This window comes from Acomys minous, assembly GCF_964271855.1.
Source record: "Acomys minous genome assembly, chromosome: 10".
Lineage (NCBI taxonomy): Eukaryota > Metazoa > Chordata > Mammalia > Rodentia > Muridae > Acomys > Acomys minous.
This window is the reverse complement of record NC_140491.1, coordinates 62,057,510-62,072,596: the sequence shown is the minus strand read 5'-3', so window position 1 is coordinate 62,072,596 and position 15,087 is coordinate 62,057,510. Positions and strand designations below refer to the sequence as shown.

The window sequence follows — 15,087 nt, the reverse complement described above, 5'->3', positions numbered from 1 at the left end:
GAAGGACTTGAGAGACATTGCCAAACGGTATACCCTACCACACCCAGAACCACTTGGTTTACCACACACTTCTTCTGTTGGGGTGGCAGCCATCTTGAGCTCCCACTGTGTCCCTAAGTTCCTTGTATTCAGTCATATTGTAGACAGAGACTTCAGAGCATGGGAGAAACTGTCATGCAGTTACCTGAGGGCCTGTGCACCTTCACTCAGGCTTGTCCCTTCCTCTGCTGGGAGGTTTGGCAGAGGGTCAGTGCCCTTAGGAGCAGGCAGGAGGAGGGCAGTGAGAGTCATTCTGCAGCGCACAGAGGTGCTTAGCTGCTGTTTGGCCCATTGGGGCCGTTTACTACCCTGTGCCCATCACCTCTGCTCATTTTTGCTTTATGTGAGAGCAGGTAGTTATCCCTTCCTCGGCATGCGGTCACTGAGGTGCCTTCCCTGTCTGGACTCTATCTTAGAGAAACATGCTGACTGAAATTGCTGAGTGTTAGGTCCTCTGCATTATTTTTATAGTCTAGTTTTCATTGAAAATTTCCAACATAAAGAGATGTTATTTTTTTTCTTTGTAATTTTGGGATCTGACTCAGTTCCCAGCTTCAAATTTTATATTTTTGGGTGTTGGGGTTGAGTATTGCTGCTTTTTTTTATTGGCACAGCATCTTTGGTACTGCAAATAGTTTCAGCCTTACTATATGGCTAAAGATGGCCTTAAACTCCCCATCTTCCTGCCTCTGCTTCTGGAGTGCTTAGATGACAAGCATTCATGAGACCTAGCTCTGGTGTTCTTAATTTTATTAAAACTCTATTTATTTTGTTTCAAAATGTTTTCTGTGTCCTGAAGATCTTTGTGCACTTAGTTCATTTTTCATTTCTTACACTGCAAGAACTTTTTGTTTTCTGTGACAGGATTCCTATGTCTTTCTGGCTGGCATGGAATTTGGTATTAGAACCTAGAGGGGCCAGGATTCAAAGAAATCTGCCCCCTCTGCCTGTTACCACACCTGGTGAGAACGTTTCCCTCTATCATAGGAGAACAAGGTACCAACCACCAATATTCCATTAGCATCTTGAGATCTCATTATTTTCATTTATTTATTTTTATCTTAACTTTATTCTTTTTACTTTTTATTTATTAATTCATTCATATTACATCTCAATTGTTATCCCTTCCCTTGTATCCTCCCATTCCTCCTTCCTTCCTGCTATCACCCTGTTCCCCTCCCCTATGTCTGTGACTGAGGGGGACCTTCTCCCCTGTATATGATCATAGAGTATCAAGTTTCTTCTTGGTAGCCTACTATCCTTCCCCTGAGTGCCACCAGGCCTTCCCATCAAGGGGACATAGTCAAATATGGGGCACCAGAGTTCATGTGAAAGTCAGTCCCCACTCTTCACCCAACTGTGGAGAATGTCCTGTCCATTGGCTAGATCTGGGAAAGGGTTTGATGTTTACTGCACATATTGTCCTTGCTTGGTGCCATAGTTTGAGCCGAACCCCTGGGCCCAAATCTCCAGACATCTCATTTATGTGCTGTTTGCCAAGCCCTGGATACTCCTGTGGTCATTCAGCATCTGGTGGGTGGCATGGCTTCTGAGTCCAGTGGGCTGGTCCAGGTGCTGCCTACTTCCTGATGACAATGGATGAACATCAACATCAATGGTTCTGTTTCTCACAGGAATGCCTAGAGCATCTTAGGCTGAGGCCCATATGATAGGCCAGGGTGTGGGAAACAGTTTTCCATGGAGTATTACAGTTTATCTCTTTTCAAATGAAATTGCTGGTATCAAATGGTAGTGGAGACTTAGGAGTTCCACAAGCTGGTGATGATACAGAAAGTGTTACAGCTCTTAGAGATGTAGGTTGACTCCAGAAACTGGTCAGAGGGAAGGCAGGCCCAGCAGGCGCTTCCCTGAGCTAGCTGCTACAATGGACCGGGCTTCACAGCTGCCATGACAGCTTCATCAGCTCTCCCTGGCTGCCTTAACTGGCAGTCCAAGGCCCAGAAACCCAGTGTTGATTCCTCCCCAGAATAAAAGGAGTCTGGGATAGGCATCATGAAGGAATTGAGTGAGCATGACATAGCAAGCTAGCCTACATTTATTTTCATGAACCAGGGATTTATAAAACTTGGGCATGGGGAAGGTGTTTGAGGATGAATGTGTCTGATTCACATGGGCTAGGGATGCAAGAACACTTGATTGACATGCAGTCTTTGTATTTTGCATTTTAATTTTTAATTAATTTCATAAACTAATATCATTAACATTTCACAGAAGGGAAACTAAATAAAAATTTAAAATAAAAAATCCTAAGTACTATGGATTTTCTAAATTCTTTTCATTGTATTAACCACCAAATGTCTTTTAAAAATTTTTACATATACATTTATATTATTACACATATATAAAATAAACTTCATACAGTAAAAAGAACCACAGAACAATCAGGAAATACATTCATATTAGATTCAAGTGTTTTAGCTCTTTGTATTTGGCAACCTTGAAGAAAATATTTTCCTATCTCACTGAGTCTAAAATTTTGAGTGTAACTCAATATCTATCATTTCTCATTACTATCAAGTTAAAACATCTATCTAAACCTAAAAACATATTAACCCCTAAACAACTAAGCTTAATTGTGAAACTAAATTATTTGGTCTTTAGCCCCATCAGAGACTTGAGAAGGAGTAAAATTAATTCCTGAGTAAATAGGGAGTGCAGGTTAGCAGCTTCAAAAAAATGACAGAGACAGTTTGTTGCCTGGAGAGTCACTCATAACTCTCTAAAACATTGGATTATCATCTACTGCCTTCTGGCCCAGTATATCTGACAGACGTATATGTGAGGCAGGAACTATTGAGAACATGCTTTCTCTGTCTTGGCAGAGTTTGACCATCAACTCTGCCTACATCTGAACTTGCTAAGATTTAGTCAGGATTCTGTCAGTGATCAAAACAAGGCCATTTTCCCCAGTGGCTTGCTTGCCATATTTCATCATCATCCTTTTGGTAGGAAGGGTGTTGCCAGGAGTTAACCTGTCTTGTTGTCAAAGAATCATTAAAGCAATATAAACATCTTTAAATGCCATATTCTGTAGGATTCTGAGGTTTTTTGAAGACCTTCTCTGAGTATTTTACCTAATCTGTTGGTAGAATCATACGTATCTGTTACATCTAGGATGCATATTCTTGTGATATAAATAGACTAGTAATTGAAATGGCCACAATTTGATCAGTTAACAATTAACTTGTCTAACTTACTTATCCTAAAGAGCCTGCAGTAGGATTTTCAAAGTATTGGAGGTAAACTTTGTATTCTACTTGAGCTGTATGGGTACAATACCTCAAATTAGAATATATATAATGTATGTGAAGAATAATCATAAATTTGAATTCTGTAACAATGTTTTAAATTTATTTTACATCAATATTCAAATTTCTATACCAATGAATTAAAAATAGCCTTGTGAGCAGAGTTAAGGTCTTAAGTTGATGAGTCAGCTCAATAATTTACTTTTTGCCCTATCATTCCTATATATTTCTATATCCCTTATAAATTTTAAGCTCCTATCTTGAAGCCTGAGAAGAAAAGATAAAGGAAAAGAGAGACATCCCTGAGTCCAATATTGTTTTTCCTCTGGATAAGACCAATAGTAACTTATAACCAATTCCCAATGAAAATAAAAATCTATAACCCAAGAAAGCAACCAAAAGCCTACCCAAACCCCTTAAGGGAAATGAGATGTAATTCTCTTTGGGTTTCTTCTGAATGATTTGGGATGAATAATACCTTTGTAGAGGCCCAAATAAAATTGGGGAAGACTGTTAAACAAGATAAGAATATCATTTGTGGTCCAGTTTCTAAATGCTGAGGACTTCAAGACTTAATAAAAGTCTTGTGTGTGACAGTCTGAAATGCTGTACTAATTGGGACCAGAAGCTCTCTTCCAAGCTGTCTTGGGAGCTGTCCCATTCTGATGGAGCACAGCAACTAAAGGCCTTGGTGCTGGAACATGAAGGATGTAAGATGTCAGCATCAAGCATGCTGAGAGGAATGAATCCTGTCAGGTCTGGTCCAGTGTCAAAGTCCTGTTCTTCTGTTCTGAAAACATATACTTTGTCACAAGCAGTAGACCATGCTAAAATTATAAGAATATGAGGTGTGCAAGGTGCACACAACAACTAAGGCTAATTCTCTGCTCTTTGCATGAGCAGGAGAAAGACATCTGTAAATCTTCATTCATGCCATATGAAGAATGGCATCTAGTCATAAGTCACATGTATTCTGTAACCAATAAGAAGCATTGACCACACATTCATGTCTCAGCCAGTCTCAGAGCTATTCCCATGTAGTGGGATTAGGAATATAAGTTACCTGCTTGTTCTGCAGTTTTTTTAAACATCTCAATGTAGTCCCCTCCCTCATCACCTCCTGATCCCACTCTCTCACCCTCATACCCTCTCCTTTTCTCCCTTATCTCCTTTCCTTCCATCCACTTGCCCCCAGAAAGGTTGCCCCTCCTCCCCTAATGTGTGATTTAAGTTCATGAAGTCTTACCTGAACTACTTATATCCTCTTCCTCTGTGTTCTGGAAAGTCCACCCAACCCAGTGGAAGTGATCCATATTGGGGTACCAAAGTCCATGTCAGAAGTAGTCCCTACTCCCCAAATTGTGAGAACCATAGGGTGTGGCCTGAAAAGTAGAATTCATGCCACAAACATCTTTAGTGTTTAATTATAATAGGGAGACTGTGCTGCCTATGTACTACAACTGAGCTGAGTGTCATGGTCCTCACCATGCATGGTCCTTGGTAGGTGCATCAGTCTCTGAAGCAACCCTCATCTCTGTCCAAATTTTTAAAGTGTATATTTAATTTATTATAATTTATTCATTTTACCTCATGATTGTTATTCTATCTCTCTTATCTTCTTGAAACACTCCCTCCCTCTTCTACTTATTCCCCTCCCCTAGACCCCTGGGAACAGCCTATCCTCAGAGTAGTCTGCACCCCTTCCACTGTGTGCCCACTAGGTCATCTTGCAAAGTAACAATGGCCAAGTAGTGGGCCTCTGAGTGCATGTCAGAGGTTCAGCAGCAGTCCCTCCTTTCCACCCATGTGGAGAATCCAGTATATTGACTACATCTAAAAAGAGGGTCTTGGTTATTTGCATGCATTGTCCTTGACTGGAGCATCAGTTTGTGGAGACCCCCTTGTGACTTTGATGGTCTCTTTGTGGGGCTCCTACTCCTTCCTGGACCTTCCATTCCCCAACACTTACCTATGACTCTCAGCACTCTGCCCAGCATCTAGCTACAAGAATCAGTATCTTTCCAGATCTTCCACTAGGTGGAGTCTCTTAGAGAACATTTATGTTGGGCTAAAATCCACTTATAAGTGAGTATATACCATGCATGTCTTTTTATATTTGTGTGATCTCACTTAGGATGATCATTTCTTAGTCCATCCATTTGCCTGCAAATTTCAAGGTTTCCTTGTTTTTAATAGCTGAGTAGTAGTCCATTGTGTAGCTGTACCACAGTTTCTTTATCCATTCTTCATCTGAGGAACATCTAGGTTGTTTCGAGATTCTGGTTATTATGAATAAGGCTGCTACAAACATAGTTGAGCAAATGTCCTTGTATGGTGGAACATCTTTAGGATATATGCCCAGGAGTGGTATGGCTGTATCCTGGGATAGAACTATTTCCATTTTTCTGAGAAAGCACCAGATTGATTTCTAAGGTAGTTGTACAAGTTTGTACTCCCATCAGCAATGGAGGAGTGTTTCCTTTTCTCCACATCCTCACCAGCATGTGGTGTCACTCGAGTTATTGATCTTTATCATTCGTATAGGTGTAAGATGGAATCTCAAAGTTGTTTTTATTTGCGTTTACCTTATGACTAGAAATGTTGAGCATTTTTAAGTGTTTCTTAGCCATTTGATATTCCTCCATTGAGAATTCTTTGTTTAATCCTGTCCCCCATTTTTTCAATTGGATTATTTGGCTTGGTGGTGTTTATTTTCTTGAGTTCTTTATGTATTTTAGATATAAGCCTTTTGTTGGACGTAGGGTTGACAAAGATCTTTTCCTAATTTTTAGGCTGTGTCTTTGTTCTGTTGACAGTGTTTTTTTGCCTTACAGAAGCTTTTCAGTATCATGAGGTCCCATTTATTATTTGTTGAACTTAAAGCCTGAGATGTTGGCATTCTGTTCACAAAGTTGTGTCCTGTGCCAATGAGTTCTAGGCTTTCCCCCACTTTTTCTTCTAACAGATTTAGTGTGTCTGGTTTTTATGTTGAGGTCTTTAATCCACTTGGAAGTTAGTTTTGTACAGAGTGGTAATTATTGATATATTTGCATTTTTAAACAAGTAGACATCCAGTTGAACCAGCACCATTTGATGAAGATTCTGTCTTTTTTTCAATTGTATCTTTAGGGCTTCTTTGTCAACAATCAAATGACCACAGGTATGTAGATTTATTTCTGGGTCTTCAGTTCGATTCTATTGGTCAACTCACCTATTTCTATGCCAGTACCATGCCATTTTTGTTACTGTTGCTCTATAGTACAACTTAAACTTATTTTGCATCAATATACAAATTTAAAGGACTCTCAAATATTCATGAAATGAGATTTAGGACCATTTCATTGTTCCTCTGCTGTGTGAAGATATCCTGGGCTTGTTGTAGTATAATACTTAGGTTCTGCTATTACTAGGTTCTTGTTCATTGTGCTTTTGCATTGGCCTTTAGCCATCTGGTTGTCTCTGGTATTGGCCCCTTGGAGTTGCTGGCTTCTGGTAATGAATGTAGGTGTGAGTTCCAGTAGATGGAGGGTGGAGTGGGTCTGATGAAGTTCACTGCCACTATGTTTGCCCTACAGCTTGGTTGTCTCTGTATTTTCAGGTGTCTGCCAATTGCCCCCAGGGGCCAAGGCAGTGGATCTAGAGTGGTATGCATAGTGGGTGGGGTAGAACTCTCTGCTGCTAGGTTTTCTGGGAGGGCAGGGCAGGATAGGAACTGTGGTCCATGGGTGTTTCACCTGTCTTTCTCAGGTGGCCACCGATGGCTTCCAGGGATCAAGGTCATGGACCTAGAGTGCAGTGACTACATTATTTGACTACTGTGAAAGGTGTTGTTTCCCTCATTTCTGTCTCATCCTGTTTGCCATTTGTATACATGAAGGCTACTGATTTTTTTCAGTTAAATTTGTTTCCAGCCTCTTTGCTGAAGTTTTTTCTCAGCTGTAAGTGTTACCAGGTAGAATTTTGGGGGTCATGTAAGTATACTATCATATTCTCTTCAAATAATGATATTTTGAATTCTTCCTTTCCAATTTGTATCCTCTTGATCTCCTTTAGTTGTCTTATTGCTCTTTGCCTTGCTCCTGATTTTAGTGGAAATGCTTTAAGTTTCTCTCCATTTAATGTGAGGTTGGCTATTGCCTTGCTATATAGTGCCTTTACTGTGTTTAGGTATGTGCCTTGTATCCATGGTCTCTCCAAGACTTTAAACTTGAAGGGGTGTTGGGTTATGTTGGAGGATTTTTCTTCATCTTGTCCGATGATCATGTGCATTCTTTCTTTCAGTTTGTTTATAAGGTAGATTATATTGATGTTATTTAAAATAATGAATTATCCCTGCACTTGGGGTGGGGCCTTGATCATGGTAGATAATATCTTTGATGTGTCCATGGTTTTGATTTGCAAGTATTTTAACAAGTACTTTTGCATCGATGTTCCTAAGACAGATTGGTCTGAAGTTCCTCTTCTTTGTTGAATCTGTGTGTGGTTTAGGTATTACGGTGACTGTGGCCTCATAGAATGAGTTTGGAATGATCCTTCTGCTTTTGCTTTATGGAATTGTTTGAGGAGTATTGGTTTCATCTATGGTGGTTTGTCAGGATACAAGAAGTTATGTCAATTTTCTTTTATCTGTTGAGGTTTGCTTTGTGGCCCACTATGTTCATTTTCATGTTTCTCAGTTTAGTTATGGTACTAAGGGGCCAGCCTCACAGTGATCTCAGGGAAATGTGTGGCTCCTTGTGCAATGCAGCCTAGTGAGGCTTTGGAGGCTGGGTCAGGGTGGCTTGTGTATGGGACAGGGTGACTGTGAGGTAGATAGAAGTACATCTGTGTATGTACCTGTATTAGTAAGCACCACGCGCATTGACTAAGTTGTGGTGCTCCAGAGAAGTGTGTCTTATTCTGGTAAAATCAGAGCTGTGTATCGGATCCCGGAGTGCGAGAGCAAACCATGACAGTACTGGGGCTGGAATGAGTAGCCACTCAGGATCACAGGGGAATGACTGACTTCTTGTTTTCTACTGAGAACTAACCAACACGTCATGTTTGCACAATTCTATTTCATGGGGCTCCAAAATTTATATCTCAAAAATATAACTTCTTGGGATGCAAGATGCAGAATGCACACCTTGTTTGATCATAATGACAGCAGCGCCTGTGAAGCAGCCGAAGAACTGACAGAAATACAAAACGCCAGTGCTGTTGATACCCAGGTGAGTGGGGTGCAAATTGTACTCAAAATGGGCAGATCTGGTCTCAGGCCATGCAGCAAATGCACAGAAACATCCCAGGGTCCCTGCAGGCACAGTCACCTGCTGCAAGGTCTATATTTATCACTTGTTGGTCACTAGAAGCCCACTCTGCTCAAACCATAAGACCAGAGCAAAAAATCAAGGGAACCTTCCCCTGAAACTCCCATCAACAAAGATAAAGTTAAAAACCAGCACTCAAGCTGATAATAAACCACAAACCCATGTGACTAGAGGCCAGTGTAAGAACATCAGCAGGGCAGCCAGGGGATATAGCACCACTGGAGCCCAGCTGTCCTACTACAACAAATACTGGATATTGCATCATAGTCCAACCAGAAGAAAATGACCTTAAATCCAGTCTTATGAAGATGATAGAGATACTTAAATAGAAATAGAAAAAAAGTCCCTTTAATCCAGAAAAATACAAACAAACCAACCAAAGAAATGAATAAAACTTTGAAGACTCAAGAAGGAAATAGAATCAATAAACAAAACACAACCTAAGGGAATCCTTGAGATGAAAAATCTATGTAGGTGAACAGGAATTACAGACATGAGCATCACCAACAGAATACAAGACATGAAAGACAAAAACTCAGATGTAGAAGATACAAAGAAAGAAATTGATACACCAGTCAAAGTAATGTTAAATGTAGAATGTTTCTAAAATGTAACATGCATGGAAACTTGGAAAGTACAAAAAGACCAAACCTAAGAATATTAAGAATAAGGGACACCAAGTAAACCCCTTCTCCTCCAAACCTTGCCTCATCAATTTGCCAGAAAGCACAACCAATAACAGTAAATTTCACCTCATACTCTGATACATTTCTCACACCACTACTCTGATGGTTTCTCTAGAGGCTTGCCATCATCAGGAATACCAGGTAAGCCCCTACTCCAAAGCCCTTGTCTGCCACCCCCTTGAAATTGTACCAAACTGCATTAAACTGCACTCATATCCTGTGATCCATTTCCTATCCAATAACTCTGCATTATTTTCCAAGAGACCTGCATGCACCAGGCATACTAGGTAAGCCCCTTCCCCACAATGCCTATGGCCTTCAACTTGCCTGAAAGCACACCCAACAACAGTAAACTGCACCTCATGGAACCTTCTCCAAAACTGACTGGGTACTCAGTCACAAAGCAAGACTCCACACATAGAAGAAAATTAAAATAACTCCCTGTATCAGACCAGTATGTATTAATGCTGAACTTCAGAACAGAAACAACACAAAGCCACAAACCCTTGGAAACTGAACAACTCCCTACTAAATGATCACTGGGTCAAGGAAGAAGTAAAGAAATTAAAGACTTTGTAGAATTCAATGAAAATAAAGGAACAACATACTGAAACTTATGGGACTCAATGAAAACAATGCTAAAACAGATGTTCAAAGCACTAAGTGCCTTCATAAAGAAACGGGAAAGATTTCATACTAAGAATAGCACACATGAAAGCTCTAGAACAATAAGAAGCAAACACATTCAAGAGAAGTAGACTGCAGGAAATATCAAATTCAGGGCTGAAATCAATAATATAGAATCAAAGAGAACAATACAAAGAATCAACAAAACAAGAATTGGTTCTTTGAGAAAAATCAACAAGATGGACAAACCCTTAGCCAAACTAGCTAATGATGGAGGGAATATTTAAATTAACAAAATCAGAAATGAAAAGAGAGACATAATAAAAGACACTAAGGAAATCCAAAGAATTATTAGGTCTTACTTAAAAAATCTGTATTCCACAAATTGGAAAATTTCCTTGTTAAAAATTACCTTTATCAACCTACAATAGTGTTTTTAACTCTTTTTTTCTGATTTTCTTTCTTTTTTCTTTTTTTAAAAAATTATTTATTCTTGTTACATCCCAATGGTTATCTCATCCCTTGTAACCTCCCATTCCTCCATCCCTCCCGTTTTCCCCTTACTCCCCTCCCCTATGACGGTGACTGAGGGGGATTTCCTTCCCCTGTATATGCTCATTGGGTATCAAGTCTCTTCTTGGTATCCTGCTATCCTTCCTCTGAGTGCCACCAGGTCTCCCCAACCAGGGGACGTGGTCAAATATGAGGCACCAGAGTACGTGTGAAACTCAGACCCCACTCTCCACTCAATTGTGGAGAATGTCCTGTCCATTGGCTAGATCTGGGAATGGTTTGAAGTTTACTGCCTGTATTGTCCTCGGCTGGTGCCATAGTTTGTGCAGGACCCCTGGGCCCAAATCTGCCTATAATAATGTTCTTCTTGTAGGTTTATAGGACCCTCTGGATCCTTCTACATTGCCATTCTCCCATGCTTCTATCATCTAGAGTCCCAATAGGATGTCCTCCCCTCTGTCCCAGTTTCCTCATAAGTGAAGACTTTCATGGGACATGCCCCTTGGGCTAATATGCAGATATAAGTGAGTATATACCATTTGACTCTTTCTGCTTCTGGGTTAGCTCACTCCTTATGATGAGTTCTAGTTCAATCCATTTGTTCACAAATTTCAGGAATTCCTTGTTTTTAATAGCTGAGTAGTATTCCATAGTGTAAATGTACCAGTTTCTTTATCCATTCTTCTACTGAGGGACACTTAGGCTGTTTCCATGATCTAGCTATTGTGAATAAGGCAGCTATGAACATGGTTGAGCAAATTTTCTTGTTGTGTGCTGGAGCATCTTCTGGGTATATTCCAAGGAGTTGAAGAGCTGGGTCTTGAGGAAGCCCTATTCCTAGTTTTCTAAGATAGCACCAGATAGACTTCCAAACTGGCTGTATTAGTTTGCATTTCTACCAGCAAAGAAGGAGTGTTCCTCTCTCTCCACATCCTTGCCAGCATGTGGTGTCACTTGAACTTATGATCTTAGCCATTTTGATGGGTGTAAGATGGAATCTCAGAGGTTTTTTTTAAATTTTCATTTCTCTGATGACTAAAGATGTTGAGCATTTCTTTAAGTGTTTCTCAGCCATTTGATATTCCTCTGTTGAGAATTCTCTGTTTAGTTCTGAGTCTCATTTCTTAGTTGGATTATTTGGTTTGGTGGTGTTTAATTTCTTGAGTTCTTTATATATTTTGGATATTAGACCTTTGTCAGATGTGGGGTTGGTGAAGATCTTTTTCAGTCTGTAGGCTGTCACTTTGTTCTGTTGATAGTGTCTCCTGCCTTACAGAAGCTTCCCAGCCTCATGAGGTCCCATTTATTAATTGTTGACCAGAAGGCCCGAGCTGTTGGTGTTCTGTTCAGGAAGTTGTCTCCTGTGCCAATGTGTTCCAGGCTCTTCCCCACTTTTTCTTCTAACTGACTTAGTGTCTCTGGTTTTAAGTTGAGGTCTTGATCCACTTGGATTTGAGTTTTGTGCATGGTGACAAATATGGGTCCAGTTGCATTTTTTTCATACATAGACATCCAGTTAGACCAGCACCATTTGTTGAAGATGCTATCATTTTTCCATTGAATGGATTTGGCTTCTTTGTCAAAAATCAAGTGAGCATGTGTATGTGGATTCATATCTGGGTCTTCGATTAGATTCCACTGATCAGCCAGCCTGTTGCTGTGGCAGTACCATGCTGGTTTAATTACTGTTGCTTTATAGTACAGCTTGAGATCAGGTATGGAGATTCCTCCGGAGGATCTTTTATTGTACAAGATTGTTTTAGCTATTCTGGGTTTTTTTGTTTTTCCATATGAAGTTCAGAATTGACCTTTCAATATCTTAAAAAATTGTGTAGGTATTTTGATAGGGATTGCATTGAATCTGTAGATTGCTTTTGGTAAGATGGCCATTTTTACTATGTTAATTTTCCCGATCCATGAGCAAGGAAGATCATTTCATCTTCTCATGTCATCTTAAATCTCTTTCTTCAGAGTTTTGAAATTGTTTTCAAACAAGTCCTTCTTTTGCTTAGTTAGAGTAATTCCTAAATATTTTATGTTGCTTGTGGCTAATATGGAGGGTGTGGTTTTCCTAATTTCTTCCTCTACAAGCTTGTCATTTGTGTATAGGAAGGCTACAGATTTTTTTGTGTTAATTTTGTATCCAGTCAGTTTGCTGAAGGTGTTTATCAGCTGTAGTAATTCTCTGGTGGAATTTGGGGATCACTTATGTACACTATCATATCATCTGCAAATAGGGATAATTTGACTTCCTCCTTTCCCATTTTGGTACCCTTGATCTCCTTTTGTTGTCTTATTGCTTTGGCTAGAACTTCGAGTACTATATTGAAGAGATATGGAGAGAGTGGGCAGCCTTGCCTTGTTCCCAATTTTAGAGGAATTTCCTTGAGTATCTCACCATTTACTTTGATTTTGGCTATTGGTTTGCTGTATATAGCCTTTATTATGTTGAGGAAGGTGCCTTGTATCCCTGATCTCTACAAAACTTTAAACATGCGTGGTTTTTGGATTTTATCAAATGCTTTCTTTGCATCTAAGGAGATGATCATGTGGTTTTTTATTTTCAGTTTGTTTATATGGTGAATTACACTAAGGGATTTCCATATATTAAACCATTCCTGCATGCCTGGAATGAAGCCCACCTGGTCATGGTGAATGATATCTTTGATGTGTTCTTGTATTCGTTTTGCAAGTATTTTACTGAGTATTTTTGCATCAATGTTCATAAGAGAAATTGGTCTGTAATTCTCTTTCTTTGTTGGGTCTTTGTGAGGTTTAGGTATCAATGTGACTATGGCCTCATAGAATGAATTTGGTAATATTCCATCCATTTCTATCTTTTGGAGTAGCTTGAAGAGTATCAGTATTAGCACATCCTTGAAGGTGTGGTAGAATTCTGCACTGCAACCATATGGCCCTGGGCTTTTTTTTTTTAGTTGGGAGACTATCAATGATTGCTTCTATTTCTGTAGGGGAAATGGGACTATTTAGCTTGTTTATCTGTTCTTCACTCAATTTTGGCCAGTGAAATTGATCAAGAAAATAATCCATTTCCCTTAGATTTTCCAATTTTGTAGCATATATGCCTTCAAAGTAGGATCTTATGATTGTTTATATTTCTTGTGTCTGTTGTTATGTCTCCCTTTTCATTTCTGATTTTGTTGATTTGGATATGCTCTCTCTGCCTTTTAGTTAGTTTGGCTAATGGCTTATTTATCTTGTTGATTTTCTCAAAGAACCAGCTCTTGGTTTTGTTGATTCTTTGGACTATTTTCTTAGTTTCTAATTTATTAATTGCAGCCCTGAGTTTGATTATTTCCAGACTTCTACTCTTCTTGGGTGTTTTTGCTTCTTTTTTTCTAGTACTTCTAGCTGTGTCGTTAAGTTGCTTATGTGCGACGTTTCCAATTTCTTTTTAAAGGCACTTAGTGCTATGAATTTTCCCCTTAGCACTGCTTTTAATGTATCCCACAAATTTGTGTATGTTGTTCCTTCATTTTCATTGAATTTCAGAAACTCCTTGATTTCTTTCTTTATTTCTTCCCTGACCCAGGTGTCATTTAGCAGAGAGTTGTTTAGTTTCCACATACGTGTAGGCTTTTTGTTATTTCTATTGTTGTTGAATTGCAGCCTAAGGGCATGGTGATCTGATAGGATACAAGGTATTATTTCAATCCTCTTGTATCTGTTGAGGCTTGCTTTTTGACTTACGATGTGATCAATTTTGGAGAAGGTTCCATGGGGTACAGAGAAGAAGGCATATTCCTTCTTGTTTGGGTGAAAGGTTTTATAGATATCTGTTAGATCCATTTGATTCATGGCATTGGTTAACGATGTTATTTCTCAGCTTAGTGTCTGTTTCAATGACCTATCCTTCATTGAGAGTGGGTTGTTTAAGTCTCCCACTATTATTCTGTTGGGATCGATGTGTTGTTTAAGCTTCATTAACAGATCTTTTACAAATGTGGGTGCACTTGTATTGGGAGCATAGATGTTCAGAATTATGATGTCACCTTCTTTGATTTTACCCTGTCTCCCTGGGAATTCCTTAGTCCTGGAGCTTTGATGCTCCACTGGTCTGTGGTTCCTGGTAGCATTTCAAGACCCAGACCGCTTGCAGCAACCAGGTTAGTGTCAAAGGACCGAAACCATCCACACACTGAGTCCAGTTCATGTCTCTGGACCCAAATGGGTCTCGGGGCCTAATCCACACACTTAGTCCAGTTAGTGCTGAGTCCAACCAGGGACTTGGGCCCAAACCGCACACTGAGCTTGCTGAGTCCAGTCAGAGTCTCAGGGTGTGACTGCCTACCAAGTCCAGCCAGGGACTCCAGGCCCAAACCATGCTCCGAACTCAGCTAGGTTCTCTGGGGCCAAACCACCTGCCAAGCTCAGCTAGAATCTCTGGGCCCAAATTGTCCGCCAAGTCCAGCCAAAGTCTCAGTGCTGGGACCATGCCAAGTTCAGCTAGAGTCTCAGGGCCCAAACTGCCTGCCAAGTCCAACCAGGGACTCTGGGCCTGAACCATGCATTGAGCTCAGCTAGATTCTCAGGGCCTGAACTATCTGCCGAGCTCAGTTAGGGACTCTGGGCCCAATCTGCGCAGTGAGCTCAGCTAGAGACTCTGGGCCCAAACTGCACGGA

The 15,087-nt window shown here is 40.1% G+C and overlaps 1 protein-coding gene across 1 annotated transcript in view; it reads left to right on the top strand.

The window, feature by feature from the left end:
* Window positions 1-15,087, top strand: part of LOC311607282 (histo-blood group ABO system transferase 2-like) — a gene marked incomplete at its 5' end in the record, with an annotated part of 57,301 nt that overhangs the window by 19,725 nt on the left and 22,489 nt on the right. The gene's annotated exons all lie outside the window — the stretch shown is intronic.